The following is a 20,060-nucleotide window of genomic DNA, read 5'->3' as shown; positions in this document are numbered from 1 at the left end:
TGCGGCCCGCCCTCCACTCTCTGCTTCCTCGAAATGGATGTTTGGACCCCAAAATTCAGGCCTCGGCTCCTAGCATGAGGATTTGCGAATTTAAAAGGAGGGGTGCCCTTCTGATTGCCTTGGATAAGGCAATCAGAAGAAGAGTTCAGATACCAAGTGGAGGTTGTGGACCCTGAACATAGGGATTTGGGGTGAAATAAGGAAGCATGGGGCCCTAATAATGAGGTTTGAGATGGTTAAAATATCAGGAGGGGAGGAGGCAAGAGGCAGTGAGGAGGAGGAGAGGGCGTGTCTTGTATCTCCAAGTCAGGCTTTGGAGCTGAAAGCTGGGCCTTTGGACTCTGCAGCTCAGGGTCTGGGTTCAAAAGTGTTGTTTTGCACCCTCCATCTAGGTGTTTGGACCCAAAGAGGAGGGTAAAAAACAAGGGGTAAGCATCTTAATATCTTTATTATCTTTTTTATAATATCTTTTTTATAATATCTTTATTATAAATGGAAGGCACAAAGCAAGCCAGCAACAGTCTCTGTCCAAGAGAAATACTTGGTGCTTTATAAACAAACAAGGAAGTACCCTTAGGTGGGTGTGATAATCCTCCTCTAATGCGTTTTTGGAGTGCAAAAATAGATCTGTTCTTTTCTTGCTCTTCTCTCCAGGACAAAGGCAGAATAGGCAACTGCAAAGTTAGACCAGGGAGGTCAGTTTGTTCCATACTGAGAAAGACAAGCCTGTAAAACAAACTAGACAGATTTTCTTGGTACTATTTATCTTCCTTCAGCAAAGGCAAAGCTTATGACACTTGTTGGTGTGTGTATATATATTTATCCAGTGCTCTCACAACAAAATTTTGATTTGAAGAGGACACACAGATCTGATTTTTTTTTCTTTTCCAGTAACTAGTATAATAAGCACTGGTATTTTTGTATAAAAACAGAAAAATACAAAACAAAAGACTGAATATTATGTGGTATGCATGACATTAAAAAAAAATGGTGGTTTCAAAGCAATATGTACCCTGGTGTGTTTGCCATATCCTAGAGTCCAGCTTAAAGTGCACCTGATCTGTATTGCATTTTGATATTAATCTCTATGTACAATGTTTTGCATGTAATTTATATGGTTCTTGGGAGAAAAAAAAAATGAATGAATTGTCAGTTAGCTTCTTCTGAGAAAGCAGAGATATTACTCAAATCAGAAGTGGACGAGCAGTTGAGGGGTGGGAAAAGGGATACATATACTAAATAAATAAATAAATAAATAAATAAATAAAAACATGCTGGGGGTGGGGGAGAAGGGAAATGGTTTTGAATCAATAAAGCTTTGGCTGTTGAGCAGAAACAATGCGCGAGTGCATCCAGAGAATAAAATGTGCCCACATGTAACTGTGACGTCCTCAGTGTGTCCACCAGCTTGTGAAATCAATCCCACATCTTCTCGTGGTGCTGGATGAATGGCTGAGCTTCCCATCTGAGCAAGGCAGAGCGTGCAAGTAGGGCCTGCAGGGTGGAAAGAGGGATGGGGATCAAGAAGCAAGCCCACTGCTATGACAGAGTCCCTATAGGCAGTGTGGGTTTTCTCTCTATGCAAGCCTCATTATTCAGAGGCAGAGTATGGCTTCGTCCATTCAAGGTCCAGAATCAGTTGTCAAATGCTAGCCAAAGCCAGTGGCTCCTGGGCTATGTGACAAACTAACCCTAGAGCAAAAACCCTCCTTGTCCTCTTACCTGGTGCCCTTTCTGCGATGCCTTTAGGGTGAGTCAAGGCTATGATCTCCACCTTCTGGGGCTGGTGTTTGAGCTATGTCCTACCTCAGTGCTGAGACTCTTTTGCCTCTGTAGAGGCCCTTTGCCATGACACGAGTGACGATGAGAACTAAAATCAACTAGCCTCTGAAACGTTCTTGTTCCCAAGCACAGCTTTTTCACTGGATTGCTTAAACTCCTAGTTTTTGGCCGAGAAGCTATTGTTTCTCTGTGCCTTTAATAAGAGGCTTTCTCTGGAGCCAAGTCAGGATGGCAAGATTGAGCTGGGCAAGGCTATCGAGGAGGAAATTCAATCTTCCCAGCTGGGTGTCTGACCCTTGGAGCCCAGGCCAACTGATCTGAAGCGGCTGTAAAAGCTTTATTTCGCAGCATCGCTGTCTTCCCTGCTCGCATTCTAGGCACGGTGTTTCTGCTGACAGCATCTTCCACCTCCTCAGCAGAAGCTGCTTCTTTCTTTAAACGTAGTACAGGCTGGACGCAAAGAAAGAAACTGCTAGCGGTGCTTTTAGCTATTTAAATGGGGAGAAAAACAGCCACTGTTTCTTTCTTTGTCCAGGGCAGCCACGAATGCTTGCGTGACGTGGGCTCCTCTCCCACGTCCTTAATTGCCAAGCCGATAGCGGCTCTGGTGACGTGTCCCATGGGTGTCTGTGCAGTGACGGGGCTGCCTCACCCCTGTGTACCCCAGGACAGACATTTGGGGGGCTCTTTGCTGCTACCACAGGGCGCAACCTGCGGGTCCTGGGGCAGGCAGGATGAGTGCTGCTGGGCCCGGAGGGTAGGCCTGGCCTGAGAGGAGACAGTAAAGGAGGCAGGTTTGGGGCTTAAAGCAGGCTTGTCCTGCCCCAGCCTTCTCCAGAACCTGTGTGCCTGGCTCTGGAAAGCTGTGACAAGACATAAAATGACTCGCAGCTTGCCAAGAGAGCTGCGGTGCTGGAGGAATGGCCGCCTCAAGGGGCTGAGGCCAGGCACCATCACGGGCAGGACTCGAGAGACGAGGCACGATCTTGGCACAGACAGAGAAGGGAAGGGGAAGCACTGCTCTGCTGGCCCTGAGCGGTGCAGCCCCAGGAGAAAAGAAAAATCTGTGTTTCCTTCCGCTGATCTCCACGCTGAAGGTGCAGAAGGGTTCCGTGCTGTTGCTTGGGTCAGCCTTGTTGCCAGGTTGGGAATGTTTAGCCTCCCGGTGCTTCGGTGCTGTTGGGCTGCACTCAGAGTGTGAGCTCTGGGCATTATTTCTCAACTACTGCATTATTGGAGCGTACGGAGCCGAGATATTCTGCGGATAGGTGATTTAAGCCACGTCAGAAACACCGCTGTGGCATGTGCCAGCATCGGACGCCCGTTCGACTGATCGGGCGGAGCAGGTGAATTGAATTTGGTGCTGGATGGCAAGGTGGTGTTGGGAGAAGAGCTAGGCTAAGGAGAGCTTCCTCTTGCTCTACCCCTTCCCATCTCAAATGGCCACTTCCTGGGGAGATGGGTTCGTTGGGAGGTTAACTACAATGTTACAGTGAGGATGAGGAATCCTCTTTAGTCCTGTAGGTATTTGCTGCCAGGCGGCAGCGTTGATTTCAGAAATTGTATTTCAAAAGGGAAAAAGAAAGGAAATCTGTATTCTTTGACATACTCTCTTTTCTCGGAGAGTAGATGTAGGAGCTTCAGCAGTGCCCTTCCTCCAGAAACGATTCCCAGTGTCTGCTCAGACACTGAGGAGGAAAATGGAGGAGAGCCACCCGTTATAAATAAAGGAAAGAAGGGGTCATGGATTAAGGGAGAACCACTACTTCAAAAATTGGTGCTTTCTACAAACCGGTTAAGGGTTTGGGACCTGCAGGTGCTGCCTACACCTGTGTGCGTTGCAGTCGTGCCTGTTGCCACTGAGCAAAACGGGGAGAGCTGCTTTGTCGAACGCGGCGTGTTAAAGCACGTGACACTGCCTGGAAGAAAAGCACGGACTTCTTCCCTCGTGTGGGACTTCTTCCCTAGCGATCTGTGGTTTACCTGATGGTTTCCCATAAGCTGTGAATGTTTAAAAGAAAAAAAAAAAAAAACAAAACCAAAACCCAACCCCAGCGTTGAGAGTGGTGAGGCAGATCCTCACCTGGGGACTCAGAATCAGCGGTGACATCACCATGCGAAGCATTGTGTGCGCTTCGGGTCGGGGCTGCTGCGAGCCTCGCAGCGGGGAGGGAGAGCGGATCCGGGGTGCCTCTGTGTCAGGCCTGTGCCCTGGTGGCTTTGTGAGCACTGAGAGTTTGACTCCTGTGTTCCCAGCTCTCGCTTCCGCACCTGCGGTGTGGCAGAGCCAGCGAGCTGCTTCCTCAGCTGGAGGAGGAAGAGGAGTGACCTCAACATTGCCGAGGTAAAGCACAATTATTGAAAAGATTTGGCAAAGATGTGGGTTGTAGCAGCGCGGCTGCTGCAGCTGCAGCAGATCCTGGAGTATTGGAGAAGATAGAGAGGGGTTTCTTGGTGAAAAGAATGCTGTTAAAAGTGTTTTCATGCCAGAAATTAGGATAAACGCCTCTGTTGTTTGACATCCTCTATTGACCTGGCACATTGGCATTACAGCGTACCTGGCACGCTGTTTGTATGAAAAAAAAAGGTCTTTTAGTCAGGGCAGGCCAGAAACCTGCCTTGGCACTTCCACATCGCAGCAATGCTTACAGACCCTGCATCCTGGCTGCCAGGCCACGATCTAAATCCGATGGTGCTGTTGGTAAACTGAAGCTCAGGAAGCGCTTCTGGGTTTTTCTGTACTTCCATGTGAATTTTTACCCTCTGAAGATGGTGTATTAAGCTATTTTTGTAACAACAACTAGGTTTAAAAGCAGTTTCAGTTTAACATCTACATGCTTGGGTGTTATTAACAGAGCTTTGTATACTGAGCTGGTGCTTGGTAGGAGAAAAACCATAAATCTTCCCTGGGAAAGTTGGACCCCCTCAGCTACATACTGCTATGAGGAAACTCAGATGTAAGAACACACTTAAATAACACATCAGCAGAGCTGTTGTGCTCCTGACCACCAAAGGCACCTTTTTTACAACACCGTCGTACTGGAAGTTGATGCAGCTGGTTCCATCCTTAACGTGGGACTGTACAGTGCTGTAAAAGAAATATTTTTTCACAGCTTTGGAGAAAGTGAAGCAGAGAAAACCCCACCTAACCACTGATACCTGGACCCCAAACTGCCACAGACTGACAGCGATGCCCACTGGATATCTCCTGCTGCCTTCTGACTGCTCCAGCAGAAGTCCCGTTTGAATTAGCCAGCAGGTCCCTCTGAGTGGCTTTGCTGAAACTCCTGCCGTAGGAAGTATCCTACGGGAGCCAAGTTGCTAAACTGATGTGTGGTTTTCCCTTAACCCCCACAGCCCTGACTTTGCAGCTCCTGACGACACTGCCAACGTGTGCAGTGTCACCGTGTACCAACTAGGTGCCAGCTGCCATGGTTTATAGATTGTAAAATGAGTGATTTGGGACTCGTGAGCACTGAGAACAGGTTAGCAATTGCTTAAGAGCTTTACTTGTGTCGCTCTGGGGCAGGGAGATGGGTGAAACATAGACCAAGAAGAACCAGCAAAAGTCGGGTGAAAAATGGAATGAAAAATGTTAAGGCCAGGCAGCTTGCTCACTGCAAGTGCTAATCTGAAAGCAGATGGAGTGCATCTTCATACACTCCATCCTGAGACACTCCACTCAACAGGCCAGACCAGCTGATGAAGTGCATTGCTGTCCTGAAGTTTCATGTGATGGGCTACTTTTAAGTCTCTTGTTTATGCTGTAGTACTTGAGGTCTATGGCAGGACCACAGCACACTCTTATTTGTCTACCCTTCTTTCTTGATCGTGTGTGGGAAAGAGAGAACGTGCAGAGGCCCTCAGCCACATGGTGCACCTGTCACTCTGTGCAGCTACATCCCTGAGCCAAAGTACCAAACTTCATGCTTGTGAAAGGACTTTACACAAACTACAGAAATCTAAAATGAAGCATCCAAACACTTACAGAAGGGTGGGCCCTCTCGATGCACCTCAACGTGGGATCCACAAGTCCTCACGTGGTTTCATCCAGCACACTTCTCTGTCCCTCCTCGCTAAACTTGCTCAGAGGCAGCTGTTACCAAGGTGTCACAGTGACATCATTCAATTCTGTTTCTGAAGTCATCACCGTAGGCCCCTGGCAGCGGCAACACAACACTCTCTCTTGCTAATGCTAATGTCTCTGAAACAAGTAGAGAAGTCCCACTCTCCCCAAGCTGACTTTAATTGGAGTAGTTCCAAAATTATTCTCTGCCCCCCTACATCTGGGGAAGGTGTGTGAGAAATCTTTTCCTTAAGAAAGGATTACAAGCCAAAAAAAGCTTGCTTCTGATACGTTCCCCTTCCTTTTAGAGCTGTTCACCTTTGATTTCCAAGGAAGAAAAAAGAAGGTGAAATCAACAATTCTCCTCCTCCGAGTTGGGAATATGAAATAAGCCCAATTATTTAGGAAGCGTGAAAAAGGAAACTATACATTTCCTTGTTAAACACCTTGTTGCTTCTGAAAACTTTTCCAGTACTTTGCAGCTGCAGTGCTTTTCGGTGGGTGGGCAGCCGAGCTCCATCACGGCCACTCTCTCCCTCCCCCTCCTCAAAGAGAAAGGGAGAGAAAATACGATGCAAAGGGCTCAAGGGTTGAGACAAGGACAGGGAGATCGCTCAACAAGGATCGTGATGGGCAAAGCAGATGCAGCATAGGGAGACAGTAAGATTTCCTGCCTAACTACTACTACTACCAGGCTAGACAAGTGAGAACCAAAGGAAAGAAACCAAAAACACCTTCCTTCCCCCCATCTGAGCTCTTCCAGCTCCTCCCCCCGTGCAGCGCAGGGGAACAGGGGGACTGGACTGGGGGTTGTGGTCAGTCTGTAGCACTTCATCTCCACCACTCCTTCTCGGTCCCTCTCTGCCCCTGCTCCACGTGGGCTCCTCTCCACGGGCTGCAGCTCCGGCCCGGGGCCTGCTCCTGCGGGGGCTCTCCACAGGCCGCAGCCTCCTCCAGGCCACAGCCACCTGCTCCACCGGGGGCTCCTCCACCCATGGGGGGGCTGCAGCGTGGAGATCTGCTCCATGTGGGACCCATGGGTGCAGGGGGACAGCCTGCTCCACCAGGGGCCTCTCCCTGCACAGCCCGCAGGGGAACTGCTGCTGCCTGCCTGCAGCACCTCCTGCCCTCCTGCGGCGCTCACCTGGGGGGCTGCAGGGCTGCTTCTCTCACGCTTTCACAATCCTCTCTCCCAGCTGCTGTTGCACAGCAGTATTTTCCCCCCTTCCTTAAATCTGCTCCCCTGAAGCCCACCCAGCAGCACTCCCTACCTTGGCTCTGGCCAGCAGCAGGTCCTTTTTGGAGCCATCTTCAGCTGGCTCTGCTGTGACATGGGCCAGCTGCTGGCCTCTGGTCACAGAAACCACCCCTGCAGCCTCTCCATTATCAAATCTTTTTCATGTGAACCCAATTAACCGACTTTCCACAGAACACTGAGAAGAGCTTAATATCAAAAAGTCCTTTACAGCCAAACGTTTACCACAAGCAGTTCAACCATGATCAAATATCTTTCAAGGATATTTCATTGCATGTTAGTTTCCAAGTCTCAAAAGAGTTTCAGAAACTGACAAATCAGTTTGCTATGGATAACAGGGGCAAAGAGAAGTAATGTGTCTTTATTGAACACTGAAAAAATATATATATGTTGGTACCTTTTTATAAGCAGCAGTGCACTTTTCTATTCCGTTACCTAGCATACAAAATGGATGTAGAAAATGAATGCCAGGACACAAATGAGGGTTGCCATGATGAGACTCACGCTAAGTCAGTTTCTCTCCACCTTTAAAGACACATCACAAAGCATTGCATTGCATTATCTCACTCTCTTTCTTTAAAGTGCATAATAACTATCCCTCCTACTAGATTCAGAATATTCCATGCCATATTTTTTTCTGAATCTTTTTCTCTGAGCTGAGAGAATGACAACTTCAGCCAGTACTGCAGAGTTATAGAGATAGTCATTTACCTCTGCTGGAAATCTTCTACAAGACTTTTTATTGATGACTTTGGGCTCTTGCTACAGTTGGAGCAAGTTTGATCTGGGATTTCTGGACATTTTGTCTGAGCAGCATGGTCCATTACTTACTTACATGGTCTGTTACTTTCTTATGGGTACCAGAGAAGGAATGTTTTGATTTTGTTTTCCTTATATCTAGACTTTTGTTGCCCTCCACTGGACTCTTTCCAGGAGATCCCTGTCTTTTCTGTAGTGGGGAACCCAGACCTGGAGACTACTCCAGGTGAGGCCTGACCAGGGAAGAGTAGAGGGGGAGGATCACCTCCTTTGACCTGATGGCCACAGTCCTTGTAATGCAGACATTAAAAACTTCCTATAGTCAGCAGGTTAAAGATATTCAGAGAGTAAACACAGATCACATTGACGCATGGAAAGATCAATATCATCCAATTTTTGTAGTGGTGAAGAGTCTTAGAAAGATACTGATATTATGCAAAATGCTACCAAAGTGAGAGAAATACATGAGACATGGTTTTGAAAGCTCTAATAAAAAAGTGAAATATTGTTTATTTGTAAATGGCACACTGGCCTAGTTATCAGTGAAGCATCTCAGGCCTAGTTATCAGTGAAGCATCTCAGATCCATGCTTTAAAATGAGATTCTGCATGCTGAGTCATTAATATTTTTATTCTTCATACCTTTAATTTTTCTCATGAAGTACACATTGCATTTTGACTGTACTTTCTTCTGGATCACTAACATCAGAAATGCAGTGTACCGATAACAAAACTAAAGGGAATTTTGGGTAACACTGACAAATTCAAATTAAAAGTAGAAAGAGGAAAAAATAACAGCTTTTTATATACTAATCACCTACATATAATAGTTAAAAATATTGCAAAATCTCACAAACATTTCCCTCTGTTACTCCTTTCAGTGCAATATCAGAGAAACGGGACACTAATAATGAAGTTGACAGAGCATCATAAATTAAACTCTAATATGTTTTTTTTTGTTGTTTTTGTTTTTGTGGTGTAGTAAATTTTCATAATGAAATGGGACACCCATTCATAAGTTGTATTTCCTTCTCAAAAAGTACTTAAAGCAGCTTTTAAATATATGGTTAAAATAACTCAAATTCATAAACAAAGATCAGAAAATGAGTTTTAAAAATGAGGTATTCATACTATAAAAGCCTGGCAGCTTTCTAAGACAAAGAATGTCACCTCCCTGAATGTGGATAATGGCTGAAAGAAAATAATTTTACCTCTAATGGCTTTGATTTTGTTAGCAATATCTCATAACAGGGTGCCTGAAAAACAGCTTCCAGACACAGCCTCCATAGTAAAACGGGAATGAATGTGATAAAGGGAGCACTCTGTCAATACCACTTTACAATAAAAGGCCAAAGCAAATTACTCTCAACAATGAATGCAGACAAAATGAAGATTCAAACAGGATTTTTTTTAAGTAGGGGACATGGAGTGAATTTCTATATAAGCAACCCATAAATTTTGCACCCTCATTTTAAATTCCAAGAGATGGGGAGAAAAAGAACATGATAGGCCTTCAATCCACAGGACAGAAAAATGCAGGGATTTCTTGTTTTCTTTCTCTTCTTTATATCCCATGTAGACAATCTAAAAGAAGCTTGGTGTTTAAACTCTAAAATAATTTTTGGCTGATTGTTTTGCCATGGCGTATATTGCTTTGTGCTTTCTCTGGGTCATTTTTTCCTTCCTGAATGTTGTGCAAATCTAATTTGCCATTCTGCTCTATTATCACTAAATGAGCTTGATCTAACAGTGTAGACGTACAGAGTTGCAAATCTAACTATAATGTAAATCTAACGAGAAAGGAAAGGAAACAAGAATACAGAATTAAATACAACCTTCACCATGTTACTTTCATGAAATAGAGTGAGATACCAGATGTGTAAGTACCTTTTGCTATGCTTGCTATACTGAGAGCTGCAGTGAGTGCAATTGGTCCTCTCTGGACTTTTTCACATATTGGTCCTCTTACCTTTTGTATGCCTTATGTAGAATAAACTACAGAAGAAGTTATAGAGAATTTCAGAATTTTCAGCCAGGGTACAGAGTAATGTAAACACTAACAACCCCTCTCTCTCTTCCCTTCATGATCCAAATAATTCCCTACATTTGTAAATTTAATTGGAATCAAAGCTGGCTATAAAATTTGAAGAGTGGTAAGGGAGTATGAATGGAAGGAAAGCAAGAGAAAAGATATAAAAAACTGCATGCAGAAAAGCATGATAAAAAGTGAACTTTGTGTCACATGAGTTCTGTGTATCAATTCTCCTCTTGTTTGTAAAAATGTTCACAAAGATCAAGGGATAGTTACACAGAAATGTTTGTGTTATTCAGAGTCCTGTCTTTGCAGATGACATGAGAAAAAAATCTTAATTACTTACTTAATTAAAAGCTGTTAAGAAGAAGCTACTTAGATTTCTATGCCAAGCACAAAAAGTAGGAATAGTTAAACATATGTTTCAGTGAAGCTAATCATACCTTGTTGGTGCATACACATCATAGTACAGATTTTATGAATTAAACAGCTTGCAAGATCATTTAGTTATTTTTGCGAAGGTCTGCTGGGCAGTTTTATAGAGATACGCTCAGCCCATCTGCTGATCTTTGTAAAGTAATTTGTGGGTCTGTGTGGTGATTTATTACTGAAACATTGTGAAGACGTACGAGGAACAGCTGAGGGTGCTGGGCCTGTTCAGCTGGAGAAGAGGAGGCTGAGGGGAGACCTCATCACAGTCTACAACTTCCTCGTAAGGGGGTGTCGAGAGGCAGGAGACCTTTTCTCCATTAACACCAGTGACAGGACCCGCGGGAACGGGGTTAAGCTGAGGCAGGGGAAGTTTAGGCTTGACATTAGGAGGGGGTTCTTCACAGAGAGGGTGGTTGCACACTGGAACAGGCTCCCCAGGGAAGTGGTCACTGCACCGAGCCTGTCTGAATTTAAGAAGAGACTGGACTGTGCACTTAGTCACATGGTCTGAACTTTTGGGTAGACCTATGCGGTGTCAAGAGTTGGACTTGATGATCCTTAAGGGTCCCTTCCAACTCAGGATATTCTATGATTCTATGATTCTAAATACAAGACAGCATGTAAGACATAGGGGATCTCTTAAAGAAATGTCCTAAACCCTGTTGGATACCAAGAAAAAATTCCTCATGATCCAGAGTCACTAGAATTAGGTATATGAACTAAGACTTCCTAACACAACAGAAAAAATACATAAGATACAGTCACACAAATTTCTTCTCAGATCTCTACAAGTTTCATTGCCTAGACATTATCAGATTAAATAAAAAATTATCAACAAAAAACCATTAAAAAAAAACAAACAACACATTAAAAATAAAATATTAAATAACGTGTAGGTACTAATACAGCAAGAATAATTCAAATACTTTAAAATCAACAATTAAATTGTGCAAAACTTCCACCATGTGCATATAAACACATACAAACTACCAGGAATAAGCAGACTGATAGCCTGTTAATTAAGCAATTATTGCAAGCATTATAAAATGCAAAGAAGTACCTAATGTGTCTCAGCAAATGTATTAGATTTCAAATAGATTCAATCTTTTAGCTCAGCAAGTTCTCTTGGAGTTTGCATCTCTTCTATTCTTGATTATAGCCCTCCTGTAGGTAATTTTTTTTTTGTTATCTTGGGTAAAAAATGGTCTTGCATATGAAAACTCACAGGTGTCAGGCTGTATTTATAGCTTACGTACTAGCCCTTACAAAGGCAATGCATATATTTAATGTGACAAATAAATTTTCCAGTTCCTTTCTCAATTTGCTTCTTTTTAATTGAGTAAGCAATCATTTTGTCTGTGTCCTGATTACATTTGGGATAATTTTCTTTCTAGTAGCTCATATGGTAGCTGTGCTTTGGATTTAGGTTGAAAATACTGGTCATAACATACCAATGATTTAGTTACTGCAGAGCAGTGCTTACACAGAGCCAAGGACTTTTCAGCTTCTGGTGCTGCCCTGCCAGTGAGGAGTGCACCAGGAGCTGAGAGGGAACAGAACCAGGACAGCCGGACAAGACTGGCGAAAGGGATGTTCCATACCCTGTGGTGTCATGTTGAACAATAAAAATAGGGGAGTTGTCTCAAGTGCAGTGGAGGGCTGTTGTTTGGGGTCTGGCTGAGCATGACCAGCAAGTAGTGAGCACTTGCATTGTGCATCACTTGCTTTTCTTATATTCTGTTGTTGTTGTTATTGTTTCCCTTCCTTTTCTGTCTTATTAAACTGACTTTATCTCAACCCACAAGTTTTTTTACTTTTTTTTTTTTTTTTTTTTTTTCATTTATTTATTCCTTCTCCCATCCCAATGGGGTCAGAGGCAAGAGGGTAGTGAACAAGCAGCTGTGTGGTGCACTCAGCTGCTTGCCAGGTTAAACCGCAGCAATCTCAAATACAGTTAAGTGAAGTTAAGACAACCAATGAAGTTATACTGGTAGAACAAGTGGAAATTCCTTGAAGTTATGCTATACATTGGACACAAGCAACTATACAAAGTCACAAGAAGTTTCAGGCATTTGGGCAAACTAACTTTTTCAACACAAGGTCCCTAACACCATATTCAGAACCTGGGAATTTCACATGTATGAATAAGAAGTTCATAGTGCTAACTACTCTGAAAATCATACCCCTTTTAACATGGATAAGTTTGGCTGTCAAGATTTAACTTGAGGGAAAGACATAGTGATATGTGAATGTCCTGTTGTGTACTATTCAACTACACAGTCCTGATATCTATAATGTATTTAACTACCAAAAGTATCAGGTGAACACTAAAAATTCATGGTACTTCTCTAAGCTAAACCTGGAAATTTATTAAGAATTGCTTTTCACTGGTAGAAAAGTCAAAATGTTAACTGTATTAAATTTAACAGTTAAATTTCAAAGCTTTTGCCATTAAAAAAGACACCAAATGCTACTCTACAATTTCTGTGAATAACAAGGTATATTTTTTCACCAATTGTCCATTTGCAATTATTTTAAGGAAAATGGCAAAAGTTGCGAAGAGAGTTTAAGGCATCACATAGCTCTGATAGAAGATTTAGTACAAGATATTAATTGGATAGTAAGCAAAATAATGAGAATATTGAAAGACAAAATAATGAGAATACTGAGAGACAAAAAAAAAAATAAAACAGCCCCAACCCCCCCCCCCCCCAAAAAAAAAAAAAAAAATCTAAGCATTTAGAGCTCTCAGAGAAAAATGGGATGAAAAACAGCACTAACATTGCAAATCTATGCTATCTGGGAGGCATGATTTTTCGTCGGGAGCTAGGACTAATAGAAATGCTCTAAGGTATGAAATGAAATCATTAAATATTTAGACACAATATAAAGACTTTAAGTTCAGATTAATTAGCACTTATGTTATTTATTAGTTGGATTTGTTTTTACAACAGGAAGGATCTGTCAGGGCTTTGAGGGCACCAAAAGGTTTTTATGTCCCTGACCAGCCTCTCCTCAGGACCATACCCACACTTCCATAGACTTAAGTTCAGGCCTGGGCTTTCTGTCCTTGTCTGAATTATATTGTAGGTGTGCCTGTCTACAGTTCTGTCTCAACCTGGACAGTCTTTGGACCCATGCTTCAGGCAGCTTTTCTTCTTGGATGGTACACTTTGATGTATTCTATAGATTGCCTGTAGTCTCACCTTTGGCTCTGTCTCCTTTCACTCTTGACTGGATTCCTTGTGTACCACTGGATCTGGCTTATTGCTTGCTGTGTCTGAGGGTATTGATGTTACTGACGCAGTTACCAGCACCTATCTCCTGACTTACCTGGCTTTAGGGAGCAGCTAGCTTTCACTGCTTTCTGACAGGATTCTTTCTTTTATGAGATGAGCTCACTCAAAATAGAGACAGATAAGGCCTAAGAAGGAGTCCTTGCTTGGCTGCAACACTTAACAACACAAGAATGCAGATGTTATACATCTACATGTAGATAACTGATATATGAAGGCATTCAGAGGGACATTTGTTGTTGTTGTTCCCTGGCCCTAGTCTTTTAATGTTGATTTGGGGAGAAGTTTTCAATATCTTTCAGAATTTTTGTTGTTGTGGTAGTCATTATAATTTTTTTTATTATTTTTTTTTTTAATGATGAACTTTATCTTTCACCTCCCTTGCCAGGTAATTCCTTACTTGAGGTACCACTGAAGTAGGGTTGGTATATGTTCAGATAGCTAGACAGTTCAGCAATGTCAGTGTGTGGATGCCACACAGGTGTATATGGAGGCCACACACAGTTTTCAGCTAGTAGCCGTATTAGTCAATAGCCAACAGCTTCCTAAATTTACTCATTGTTAACTGTTTATAGTTTAAATGAAAATTGAAACCATGAGTTGAAGCCCCACAACAAGACACCCTGTGGGGCTTAAACAAGTAGACCTCAGGTATCTACTCACAATTCTGTCCAGTGCCTTACATACATGCTGCCAAAGTGGTGAAACATGAGATCACTGGTGAGCTTCAAATATTTGGCACTCATAGGATGTTAAGGTAGAAACTAAGGTAGAAACTCTGGAAAGTGTGAAGATTCTAACAAGCTTCCTTTTTTTTTTCTATGTGAACTCTAAAGATGTTACATATAGGGACCATAAATTTATTTCATTTTATATCTGCTGAGACAAGACATTTTATATCTGCAAGACAGCTTGTATTAATCTCATAGTCTATTATTATTATTATTATTTGTGTGTGACTATAAACTGGTGTTGATTTGCTCTCCTCACCTCCCTCATATATTTAAGAGAAAGCTTTGCAAAACAAGGGTTATTTGTGTTAATGTGTCAAGCTCATAAACACTTACCAGCTTATGAGTTCAGCCTAAATAAGAGTATTTATGTGTGGGGGGTGAACCATGAACCTAAGGCTTATTTCCTAAGAAAGAAAAATAAAAAATGTGCTAATTCATTACATCACATAACCTCCTCTAATTCTGAGCTCTTAAAAAAAAAAAAAAAAAAAAAAAAAAAAAAAAAAAAGTGAACTTACTCAATACAAAATTTCCCAGAGTTTACTGTTGGATTCACACTTGCAAACTTTATGAAGCAGGCATTATTCATAGAAGCAGTAGACAATATTAAAAGTAAATGCTAATTTTGAAAAATAATTATCCCATTTGGTATCTACTAATGCAAGAACTCTTTTCAGATGATACAGTCTTTATGCTTTTCCATACAGACAACCTTCTTCTTCAGAACAAAGTCACACGGCTACCACAGCACAGATGTGAGAGGGTAGAAAAACTAGCCACCTGTGTAGATTAGAAAACATTTTGCTTTACACTTTAGATCACATGGTGTTTGAACAGTCTTTGTTGAGCTTATTAGCAGGCCATAAAATAACAAAGACTGAAAATTAAATTGATTGTACAGAAACAATCATTGCAGAGCCAGCAGTGTGCTCAGGTGGCCAAGAAGGCCAACGGCATCCTGGCTTGTATCAAAAACACTGTGACCAGCAGGGCTAGGGAGGTGATCGTCCCCCTGTACTCGGCTCTGGTGAGGCCGCACCTCGAGTACTGTGTTCAGTTCTGGGCCCCTCGCTACAAGAAGGACATCGAGGTGCTTGAGCGGGTCCAGAGAAGGGCGACGAAGCTGGTGAGGGGCCTGGAGAGCAAGTCCTATGAGGAGCGGCTGAAGGAGCTGGGCTTGTTCAGCCTAGAGAAAAGGAGGCTCAGGGGTGACCTTATCACTCTGTATAAGTATATTAAAGGAGGCTCTAGCGAGATGGGGGTTGGCCTGTTCTCCCATGTGCCTGGTGACAGGACGAGGGGGAATGGGCTAAAGTTGCGCCAGGGGAGTTTTAGGTTAGATGTTAGGAAGAATTTCTTTACTGAAAGGGTTGTTAGACATTGGAACAGGCTGCCCAGGGAGGTGGTTGAGTCACCATCCCTGGAAGTCTTCAAAAGACGTTTAGATGTAGAACTTAGGGATATGGTTTAGTGGGGACTGTTAGTGTTAGGTCAGAGGTTGGACTCGATGATCTTGAGGTCTCTTCCAACCTAGAGATTCTGTGAAACAAATTGCAGTTGCATTGTGATACAAGCACCATCTTGTGATACAAGTTCACCATCTAGATGCCCTCCAGCAGAAGCAATATGGAGCACTACAACATACATATTTCTAGATATCAAAGAATCACAGAATTGAAGGAGTTGGAAGGGACCTCTAAAGATCATTGAGTCCAACCCCCCTGCCAAAGCAGGTTCCTCAGAGCAGGCTGCCCAGGTAGGCGTCCAGATGGGCCTTGAATATCTCCAGAGAAGGAGACTCCACAATCTCCCTGGGCAGCCTGTTCCAGTGCTCTGTCACCCTCACCGTGAAGAAGTTCTTTTGCGTGTTGGTGCAGAACTTCCTGCGCTTCATCTTGTGGCCATTACCCCTTGTCCCGTCCCCACAAACCACTGAAAAGAGGTTGGCCAAATCCCTCTGTCTCCCACACGTCAGGTATTTATTTACGTTGATGAGATCCCCTCTCGGCCATCTTTTCTCCAGGCCAAGCAAACCCAGGTCTGTCAGCCTTTCTTCATAGGGAAGATGCTCCAGGCCCCGTACTATCTTTGTGGCCCTCCACTGGACTCTTTCCAGGAGATCCCCGTCTTTTTTGTACCGGGGAACCCAGAACTGGACACAGTACTCCAGGTGAGGTCTGACCAGGGCAGAGAAGAGGGGGAGGATCACCTCCCTTGACCTGCTGGCCACGCTCCTTTTAATGCACGCCAGGATCCTACTGGCCCTCTTGGCCACAAGGGCACGCTGCTGGCTCATGGTCAACCTGTCATCCACCAGGACCCCCAGGTCCTTCTCCTCAGAGCTCCTCTCCAGCAGGTCATCCCCCAGCCTGTACCGATATATGCAGTTGTTCCTTCTCAGGTGCAGGACTCTACACTTGTTCTTATTAAACCTCATTTGGTTTCTTTCTGCCCATCTCTCCAGCTGGTCCAGGTCTCACTGAATGGCAGCACAGCCTTCTGGCATGTCAGCCATTCCTCCCAGCTTTGTGTCAGCAGCATACTTTCTGAGGGCAGACACTATTCCCTCATCAAGGTCATCGATAAAGATGTTGAACAAGACCGGACCCAGCACTGACCCCTGGGGAACACTGCTAGTCACAGGTCTCCAGCCAGACTCTGTGCCACTGATCACCACCCTCTGAGCTCGGCCAGTCAGCCAGTTCTCAGCCCACCTTACTGTCCACTCATCTATCCCACACTTTCTCAGCTTTGCTATCAGGATGTCATGGGAGACAGTATCAAAAGCCTTGCTAAAGTCAATGTAGATGACATCCACTGCTCTCCCCCCATCTACCCAGCTGGTGATGCCATCATAGAAGGCAATGAGGTTGGTCGAGCACAAATTCCCTGTGGTCTTCAAAGGAAGAGCCTTCTGCCTTTAAATATTTCCCCTTTGTTGATGGTACTTCCTCTGAACAGTTTTCTGATAGTTTAAGGCCACTCCGCAGACCAGAAAACCCAGTCAATAATTTTCTTGCATAACCTACTTACTGACTATTCATGATTATAAATTAATATGGTAGGATATGGAATGTTTCAGGTGAGTAAACACTGTATAAAATAAAATGAATTTGAAGAAATCCAGGACTTGTAAGCAGATGAGTCAGATTCATTCCATCATGAAACAAATGTGTCTTATTGGCGGAATCACTAAGAAGACCTGCGGAGCTAAATATTGCCTTATAATGTTCTATCGGTCCTGACCTGTTGAGTTTGAAGGTAGAGAATATGGCACAGATAACCACCACTTGCGGTATTTGCCATAGTTGATTCCTTTGATAGGAAACTACTAGTCAAGTAAGATCAGAGAGAGCTTTCCTGGACATCCTGAATTTGGAACAGGCCATTGTCACCTGGAACAGTGATAGTAAGCTACTGTGCCCTCCATTTTGTAGACTAAGGATTTTAATGTTAGTGAGGGTGCCATAGCTGGCCCCTCTCTCGCATGAACATCTTTGTGGACTAGTAGGTGTACTGTAGTTTCTTTGATTTGGAAATTCTTCAGACACAAAGCAATCCTTTGTGTGTGAAAAAGATAGTAAAAGTCTGATAAATTTTTATTTATATTGCCCCTTTCTTCTTGCTAAGATCTACCTTAAATTATTGATTCTTGCTGTTCTTAATCAAACTTACACCAAGAGTCTAGATCTCCTCCTGTAAGGGAAGAATATTGATCTCTTCAGTTTCTGTGTTGACCGTGTAATCTTGACCTTCTTCCCCACCCTCTTTCCATTCTCGTGAGAACAACACTAATGTTCACTTTGATTGCAGTTGCTTTAAACTGTACATCTGGAATATAATCTTGAGTTACCATAGTCCCAACCCTTCTTAATACCAGATGTTGCTCGTCTGCCAAATGCTCAAGCAGCAATTGTTCAGACCATTTGCAGTTCTGTGCTTCAGCCCACATCTGAAGTCAGTCTATGCACTGCAGAAAATCAATATTTCAGGAAGGTTTGCCTGTATTAAAGTCCTCAGACCTTCTCTGTTAGCAGCTCCATGAAGCTTCTGGCCTTTCTCTGAGATGTCATTAACAGCTGTCCCGTGCCTTATGCACACATCCAGAATAAGATCAATTCCATAAAGAGATTTTAATAAGGCTACTAGAAAGCAACCAATACTTAGCCCCTTAGCTATACCGTAAAACTGCCTGCCCTGCCTTTGCTCAGACCCCCCATAGGCAGTTGCAGCTAACAGTATGGTTCACCCTGCTCTCATCTTACAGGAGAGATATGTGGCACAGATGCACCTGCCTCTGGCCTCTAGCATGGAACTTGTTTAGGGGTCTTTCTGCTCTTTTTGAACGCCATCACTATTCATGGTATCTAAGTTGGAGATAAGTTATTCCATTCTTGATTAAAAAGAATACTGACTTGCACATTAGAGCATCTTTCTTCACAATTTATTGTCTTCCACTGAATCCTCTACTTAGTCAAAATTGTACAATATGGATCAATTCAGATGGCATCAGTTCTGTATCTTAAAACTGAGGCTTACAAAGATTTTTCTCTCTCTTTGAATGTCCCATGACCTTGTCTGCCATTTTTAATGCAGCTAAACATTGTCCAGATGGTTTTAGTGCTAATGATCTTCCCAATGATACCACATAATGACCTGCTCTTTGCAATATGTGAGAAACATGCTGGCTATCTCATCTGATCAAATTACTAATTTGCTAAATTATTAGCTTCCTAAGCATCACATTTTCCTATACCTAAATAACCTTCATAAGTGTAGTCATGAAATAAATTAACTTTGAGGCCAAAATTATACAATAAATTCAGAGAAAGGGGAATAAAAAATCATTTTCTTGGCAAATTTCAAATTTCAAAATATGTACATGCAAAAAATGCCAAAAAAAAAAAAAAAAAAAAGGAGTCAATGAATAATTTCAAAAATATTTAACATTTAACATTATACACATTTTTTACATGACTGCATTCTTTTCTTCTGAACATGAACATGCAAATAAAACTAACTCTTTACCCCCAGAGAAGTTTTGCAGAACCATAGTTACAGTTCAGACTGAATTATAACAACTAAATGGTTTTAAATGATACCCCATGTTCCAAACTAACAATAATCTCGGTGATGGCAAATTAGAGTTTCTATTGCTCAAAGCACTATTTAATTAAAGTAACTGCTCAAACTAAATCACCATAATTCAAATAGATAAATAAATAGATAAATTGGTTAGACTTTCTGGTGATTAAAAATTGGAACCACAAGTTGGAATTTTATTTTTTGCCTAAAATAATTCTATTTATCTTTTTCCAAAGCACAGGAAATTAGGAATTGGTTTAAAGCTTTACTGCTAAAATAGGACATGGTTGTGGACATTAGGAAAAAATAATAGAAAAAAAAAAAAAGAAAAGAAAAAAAGAAAAATCTAGAGAAAGTATCTTGGAAAGCAAGGAACAAACACCTTATTAAATCTCTCTCTCTATATATACATATAAACTGTTTGCACTTTCTCTCTTTCTCCCACCCCCACCTCCCAATATATTTTCTTAGAAATACCAGCATCGATTAATTTTTTGCTGTTATTGCATACTAGCATTATATTCAATCTTCTTATTCACATTAAGTTCTTCTCTACTTATGGGCATCTGCTTAATTCTATTATGGGGCGATTGCCTATGGCTAAGGCATCTGGATGCTGA

At 42.6% G+C, this 20,060-nt stretch overlaps 2 long non-coding RNA genes across 2 annotated transcripts in view; one reads left to right on the top strand and one right to left on the bottom strand.

The window, feature by feature from the left end:
- Positions 1–429: 429 nt before the first annotated feature.
- LOC140002705 (uncharacterized) lies at positions 430–5,902 on the bottom strand. The gene is made up of 4 exons (XR_011809963.1): positions 5,771–5,902; positions 4,801–4,870; positions 1,375–1,494; positions 430–674 (listed from the first exon to the last, which is right to left on the bottom strand). It is a non-coding gene; the product is annotated as an uncharacterized lncRNA (long non-coding RNA).
- LOC140002704 (uncharacterized) overlaps positions 3,082–20,060 on the top strand; it is a 43,420-nt gene continuing 26,441 nt past the window's right edge. Inside the window, exon 1 of the long non-coding RNA XR_011809962.1 lies at positions 3,082–4,126. This is a non-coding gene — a long non-coding RNA (uncharacterized lncRNA). The remainder of the gene's footprint in view (positions 4,127–20,060) is intronic.

This window comes from Anas platyrhynchos, chromosome 5, assembly GCF_047663525.1.
Source record: "Anas platyrhynchos isolate ZD024472 breed Pekin duck chromosome 5, IASCAAS_PekinDuck_T2T, whole genome shotgun sequence".
Taxonomy (NCBI): Eukaryota; Metazoa; Chordata; class Aves; order Anseriformes; family Anatidae; genus Anas; species Anas platyrhynchos.
Note: the sequence above shows the minus strand (reverse complement) of the source record. Positions and strands in the feature narration are given on the sequence as shown.